Below are 7,854 nucleotides of genomic sequence, written 5' to 3' on the forward strand. Positions count from 1 at the left end.
ACTCCCTTCTCCAACACCTGGATTCATTTTCGGACAATTATGCCACTATTCTTTTTGTTAATTATAGTCCTGCTTTTAATACCATTCAGTGTCATCACATGATCAAGTAACTGCATCACCTCAGCATCCCTCCACTCCTCATCCACTGGATTCAAACCTTTTTGAGTAATAGACCACAAACATTTAACATAGGTTACTGTTATTACGAACACAGGTGCCCCTCAGGGTTGAGTCCTCAGTCCCTTACTCACACCATACACAAATGACTGTATTAGCCCTTCACCCACAACATACTTTAAATACTCTGATGACACTGCCATTCTCGGACTGCTTCATGACAATAACTCTGTTACAGACTACCAAAACACAATTTCTCATTTTAAACAGTGGTGCACTGACAACTATCTAGAGTTGAATGTGGTCAAATCAAAAGAACTGGTCATTAATACAACCCACATCGGACTGAAGCACTGAATCCACTCTTCATTCATGGTAAAACAGTGGAACAGGTTGACAATTTCACTTTATCTTGGACTCACTTTGGACAATAGACTCAGTTTTGATCAACAAATTATATCTATCCATTCCCAGCAAAGAAGACTTCATGTTATCAGTAAGTTAAGAGCATTGTCTGTTTCCCCTCACCTTCTGTTATTACTTTACAAAAGCATTATTCAACCTGCATGAAGAGATGAACGCCGGAGCAACACGGACAATTTAAGACTTTTATTTTTCAAGTGCAAGTAATAATTGACTGACGTTTCGGTCTTTCGACCTTCCTCAGAGTCGATATTATTCAACCTGTTCTGTTGTATTGTTCCCCATGTTTTTTCAATATATTGACCATGTCTAACAAAAAAAACTTTTCAGTATTACCCGTATTGCTTCTAAGATTATTGGTCTTCCCACACCCACACCCACACGTTCTTCTGATATGAACGATAAAGCCATCACACGTTTAGCACTCACAATAGTAAATGACATTGATCATCCCCTCAATCGTCACTTTTCACTCATGCCATCCGGACGAAGATACTGAACATTGAAATGGCAAAAAAAAATTGTTTTGCCCATTTAGCCATTACTGACAGCCTCGCTGATATGTTGGTTTGTGTATCCTGGGGACTTCATGTATTGTCTTGGTGTTGTGTTGTATTGTGTTATATTGTTGTGTGTCTTTCTGTTGAACAGACTGTGAGACTGAATATCCCTATGGGACAATAAAGACTGATTATGATTATGATCTTTAATCCTGTATTTTTCAGATTCAAGGACAGACTGACCTTCATTCCTTTAGGTGAAAGCACAACTTTGCATGGTGTGTAGTGGCATCTGCATCACATAAAACTATCCACCAGGGTGAAGTATGAATTATGACTGTCACTGAGATGAATGCACTTGCTGTGTCATGGATTGGAATCTGGCTCATGACCTTTGCCCTATGATGTCAGCTCTCTCTCTCCCATCACTCCTACGACTCAACTGTATATTTTCTCAAAACAAACAAAAAAAACAAGAAACAGGACACTGTAACCCTAAGCCTACCTTAGCTTGTCAACTCCACTCAAAGAATAGTAAGATTATCACAGAATTTAAGGTTATGCATGGATTTGAATGCATACTGCAACTCTTGTCAAGTGTGGCTTAACCTGAAGTAAATTCGCTACACCTTTGATAGCTTACATAAATTGGTTGTCTGGAAGACAGGGGTAAAATCTATGGGGGATGGTAGAGATAAATTGCTGTTTTCCCACAATGTTTTCCCCCATAAAAGTGGAAAATATTGCATTCCACCACAGTAAAGAGACTGGAGGACACACATAAGTGGGAACTACAGAAATGTCAGTCTGGAAAACTTGAAGTACACCAGATTTGAACTTTGATAAACCAAACGGTGACATAACGCTGTTAATGGAAACTGCAGGGTCACCTCTTCTCACCTAGTGTGGTGGAATAGAATACTAGCCAGGCCATCAGATAGACAGATAGACATCTGCTCCTCTGTCTGTCTGTCTGTCTGTCTGTCTGTCTGTCTGTCTGTCTGTCTGTCTCTCTCCTTCTGTCTCACTCTCTGTTACAACATCTGCTCTCTTCCCTACTCTTTCCCATCATGAAGTGGGCGTGTCCTTTGTGTTGCCCCAAGCGCCATTGTTCTAGCCAATCATTGTCCTCGGCTGGTCGTTCCCACGATGCACCAGTAATGACCAGAAGGTGCTGACGGGACTTGGGTCTCTGAAGGAATGACTCTGTCTTTTTTACAACCACTCTGCCCCCAGGGAGAAATACTAAACACATCATCGGAATTCAAATCCAGTCATCTGTCATCTTCTACCTACAATATATTACCTATAATATATTTTCATGAATATAACTTTGCATATGATAAATTACTCTACAGTCTCCTCAGAATATATTATTTATAGTCTCATTCAATGAAAAGAATATTGATTTTCTGGTTAAGCTGAATCAGGGACCACATTTTGGTGGCCCGGCAACACTCAGCGGTTTTTGACAGACCGAGATGAAGGAATGGAAAGATGGAGAGAAGGGTGAAAGAAAGAGAGATTAGATAGATAGAGGGGAGAGACATGGAGCTCTGGGAAAAGATCAGAGCCTGGTCCCTGGGGAGCTGCGACAGATGAACTGGCTGAATAAGCTGTCTGTCATTGTGTGACTTGGGTTTGCGGTGGTCACTGCTACATTTGTTCAAAGTTAACAATGGGGGATGGTAGAGAGATAAATTGCTGTTTTCCCACAATGTTTTTACCCCATAAAAATTGAATGCAGAGCTACTTGTACCATGTGTAACAATGCTAAGTATAGGGAACTTGTTATGACTATATACGTAGCGGTAAAACGGCCATAATTACAGTAAAAAATAAAAATAAAATTAATGTCACCCATACAAACAGCAAGGTTAATATAAATATCTGTCCATGGTCCATGCTTTCGTTTGGTCCAGTTCGGGAGCTCCCAGTGTTTTATACAGCAAAACAAATGACTTTGTAGGCTACAGAAACAAAGCACCAATTCATTAGGCAATCTGGCTGTCTGTCTTCGTGTGCAATCTGGGAACCCATTAGGTTAAAACATGTATAATACTCTTGAATGAATGAATGTTTATATTAGAGGATCTGTCTTGAAATTATTGCCATAATCTGATTATTCCCAATAATCTGGGAATTATGTGCATTATGTAACGTATGAATACATTCATTGGTTTCATAGAGACTTCCAGACAAGCAGAAGTTCTACACCATGGTCATGAGGACCCAGAGTACTGCAAGTTCAGTGTTCCCCAGGTAGGTAAATGCATTCAACTGATGTCCCAGATCTTAACCACTTGAACCCTGCCATCCCTATTCTAGAGGGAATAGCAGATCTACAAGCATGTAGATCTGATATTTTCGGCAAAGAGATTTTGTGTAAGGGGAAACAAATAGCAGACCAACTACAGAGCCGACCACGGTCAACAAAGTATTAGTTAGTACTAAGTACTCTTTCTACAGTGATGTCACGCCCTGGTACATGCGAATAGGAGAAGGGAATCAACGTCACGTGAGTGTATTGGAGGTGCAAGCAAAGGTACTTCTCGCTTGGCTTTGGAGATTGAAAACTGAACATTTGGACATCCTGGCTTCATTTTTCATATTGCAGGTCTTTCATTATGATACTTGACTATAATTTTGCGTCAAAACAAAAGAAACCTATCACTGTATACGATCCGTCTCACAAACTGAATGCTGATACCTGTGTTGTTTGCACCTCCAAGACAGTAGTTAAATTAGTTAGTCTCTGATTAGAGGGTTGGAGAGAGTGACAGCACACAGGCTGGTGCAAGTCAAAAGATCTCAGAATTTTCTTTATTATAACTTGATTGATTGATTGATTGATTGATTGATTGATTGGTTGATTGATTGATTGATTGACTGATTGATTTAATACTTTATTATTAGACAGAAATGTAAACAGCACGGAGTGCAGTCAGACATTTGAGCTAAAACAGAAGCTAAACAGAAAAAAATGAAAAAAGTCCTGGAGACTTGTTTCCATTGTGGTCCTATGTATTAACAATAACAATAACAAACGTTATTCCGTTTGTTACTGATTGTTAGGTTAAACCTACTGATTAGATGATACTCGCAGTGTAAGCTGTAGGTTTATGGTTTGTGTCCTGTGGTCTTGGCAGAAGTTGTTATGGTCTGCTCTCTTAATTTTGAGCTTCTGGCTTGAGGTTAAATACGGCCTGTTATAAGGCACCATTTAAAGGCTGGAAGGCCTCAATGTCTGCTAGCAGCTAGAAGCTGATTTATACTAAATTAAGCAAGGAGACCATTAAGTCCTGTTTGAACAGAAATAGCTAACTGTGCCTAACATTAGCTGTTATATTAGTGCAAATAGTTGTGCTTGTGTCAAGTTGTGTGTGAGCTCCAAAAACCTTAAAGGTTCATGACATGAAGTTCTTGCCTCGTAACTTGTCGGAAGCCAAAATGCTTGCCTTCGAAGCAGTGGTGGATACAGCATGTTTCTGTGCCAGTGGTTCTGCCCTGGAAAAATCTGGATGGGCCTGAGTGTTTTTTTAAGTTTAAATATTGTATTGTAAGGACCGGTGAATGATGTGAATATGACACATTTTCACAGTCTCTTTGGATGCTTTCTGCCAGCAGAGCACACATGCTCACCACTTCTGGGAATCACACAATGCTTCCACAATGCTTATGGAATCACAATTGTGTAGAGCGGCCACGATCAACTGTGGCGTGAGAGGACGTTTTCATAGACCTCATAGGGTGGGGCAAGCTGTCAATCTGGGTGGGCATGTGCACATCCGGGCCCATCCATAGATCCGTTCCTGCTTCTAAGACAGAAATGGAGTCCCCTCCCTTTTGGCTGCCTCCTTGTCCTTCAAATTATTCAAGTACACCAAACAGAAGTTTGGACCCATCTGGCTGGTGCAGGGGTAAAGTCGAACAAGCTGGACCGGCCCGCGGAAGATTATTATTAATTTTTGTATCAAACTTATTTGACTTATTACACCCAAATGGTTGGAACAACCACAGACGTTAGCCATCTGAACACAGACATCATCATAATCTGACATGTTCGGCAAAGCGCTGGTAAAATAGCATGTTATACATCCTCTGGGAAGGTAGGTGGCGGTATGCATTCAAAAGACGCAAGAAAAAGAAGAACAAGAACAAGAAGGATGCAGATCTCAAACAAACAATGGGCTCGCCTCCTACTAGTCATGCTTTCTTGTTTAGAACCTAGCTAGCTACATTACATCACACATCTCCTCAAAACCATTTAAAAAAACGTCTAAGTGCATGATGTGCATCTGACTTTTAGCTCCACCACAGCAGCTCAAAACATTTATAAGGCAAATCATGTCTAGTTTAGCTACATCACATCTGGAAAAATACCACATTTATAGTGAATCTGATGAGGTAAACAACAGCAGTTCACTTAAGCTACATCACATCTGAAAGAATAACACAGTTATAGTGCATCTGATGAGGTAAACAACAGCAGCTCAAGTCAAAACCATTGATAAGGCATCATGTCTTGTTTATCTACAGCATAACCATTTTGTAAAATGTTATTACCACTTATTGTCCTCTCTCTTCCACTCTCACAAATCGTGTATAAATGTGTTATTTTTTCATATGTGATGTAGCTTAAGTGAGCTGTTGTTGTTTACCTCATCAGATGCACTATAGATGTGATGTAGCTAAACAAGACATGATATGCCTTCTAAAAGTTTTGAGCTGCTGTGATGGGGCTAAAAACCAGATGCACATCATGCACTTAATTCTTTTTTCACAGATGTTTTATATTTCATATAAAATGGTTTTGAGGAGATGTGTGATGTAGCTAGCTAGGTTCTAACAAGAAAGCATGTTTACAGTTTTTGCACAGAAATTAAGCACTTTTACATGAAAAGTATGCTACTTTTGCAATGTAGTTAAATGAAAGTTGTGAAAATGTGGTGGCGCGTTTTGTCAAGCGTACATATGAGATTAATAGCTCGGGGGGGGGGGGGGGGAGTCCGGCCCCCGGCCCCTTGGGTTTTTGACAATGTGGCCCCCTGAACTATTTAATTGAATAGCCCTGGTGTAGGTAGACCCTAATTAATTGAAAAGTTGGCCAAGTGGTTAGGGTGCATACCACATGGGTGTAATAATACCCTGATCAGCCGCACATGCCCACTGGCTGGTCGGATCATTTGCTGTTAAATGTCATCCCCTTACTCTCTCACTGTATTTCCTGTCTCTCTCTCTCCACTATCGCTGTCAATAAAAGTTTAATTTATTATTTTCCCATTACAGAAGCTATGAGAACCACAACCAAGAGCATGGAGATGTGACATCAGCCATGTCAGATCATTAACAGAACTCAGGCCAAGCTGGCGCTGAGGATACTGATTTTTCAATACATATCTCAAACAATAAAGACTTAGCGAGCACGAGCATGCACGCACACATACAGACAGACAGACAGACAGACAGACAGACAGACAGACAGACAGACAGACAGACAGACAGACATCGTACCACCACGTTTCTGACACCCTGATGAAAGGGGGATTCCTCCTTCTTCAGGGTACATGAGGAAGGTAATATACCTTCAAAACATGTTGGTACTAGTAATAAACTATTTCATCGAGTTGCCATTTCTTCTTTTGCGAATTGCATTTGGAGTTAGCTTCAGTTGTCAGCCTAAAATATTTAAGAAGTTATGTGATGGATGGATGGATGGATGTGCATGTTCTTCCACCCATGCGTTGTCATTTTGAATTGTTCCCCTGTGATTGTTCCACGGGCAGCAGTTTGGTTTCCCATGCCTCATGCAGCGAAGCCTGCAGTGTGTGTGTGTGTGTGTGTGTGTGTGTGTGTGTGTGTGTGTGTGTGTGTGTGTGTGTGTGTGTGTGTGTGTGTGTGTGTGTGTGTGTGTGTGTGTGTGTGTGTGTGTGTGTGTGTGTGTGTGTGTGTGTGTGTGTGTGTGTGTGTGTGTGTGCGCGTGTGCGCGTGCGTGCATGCGTGCGTGCGTACGCGCGTGTACTTGTGTGTGACAGGTGACCAGTGTATGGACAAAAGAAAGGTCAGTGGCCGAGCGTGAGCTCCTTTCTTCCCCTCATGTCGCCCTCTTCCCGCAATCTGTCACACGCACATGCACATACACACATGCACAGCAATGGGTGAGAGAGATGGGTAAGGAACAAGTGAGGCTGTTAATCTCACACAATAGGGAAAGGTTCACACACACACACACACACACACACACACACACACGAGCACGGCACACGCGCACACACAACAGGTGGAAAACCAAACATCGAAATGAAGTGCTAGATAATAAAATCCTGCAGTGATCATTTATATTTGTAATTCAGAGAGTGCACTAATGTAAGCAAATAATTGATTGACATTTGAACACTTTGAGTAAAATTAACGCTGAGGATAAAGACCAAAAGGAGAGAACCACAGAGGAGGAAAGGAAGAGATGAGAGGAGCAGAGTAGTGAAGAGAGGAGAGACAGACATGAGAAGAGGAGAATAGAGGAAGGAGGAGTCTGGAAGAGGGAGGATGGTGGTATGAATGGACAGATTAATCAGATTATAGGAGAGAGACACTTAAACAGCCTGTTCTCTGGATTAGCTACGGTCCTGCCTACTCCCTGTCAGAATACAATCTGTGTGTGTGTGTGTGTGTGTGTGTGTGTGTGTGTGTGTGTGTGTGTGTGTGTGTGTGTGTGTGTGTGTGTGTGTGCGTGCGTGCGTGCGTGCGTGCGTGCGTGCGTGCGTGCGTGTGTGCGTGCGTGCGTTTGTGTGAGTGAGTGAGTGAGTGAGTGAGT

Source organism: Gymnoscopelus braueri, assembly GCF_963280865.1.
Source record: "Gymnoscopelus braueri genome assembly, chromosome: 1".
NCBI lineage: Eukaryota > Metazoa > Chordata > Actinopteri > Myctophiformes > Myctophidae > Gymnoscopelus > Gymnoscopelus braueri.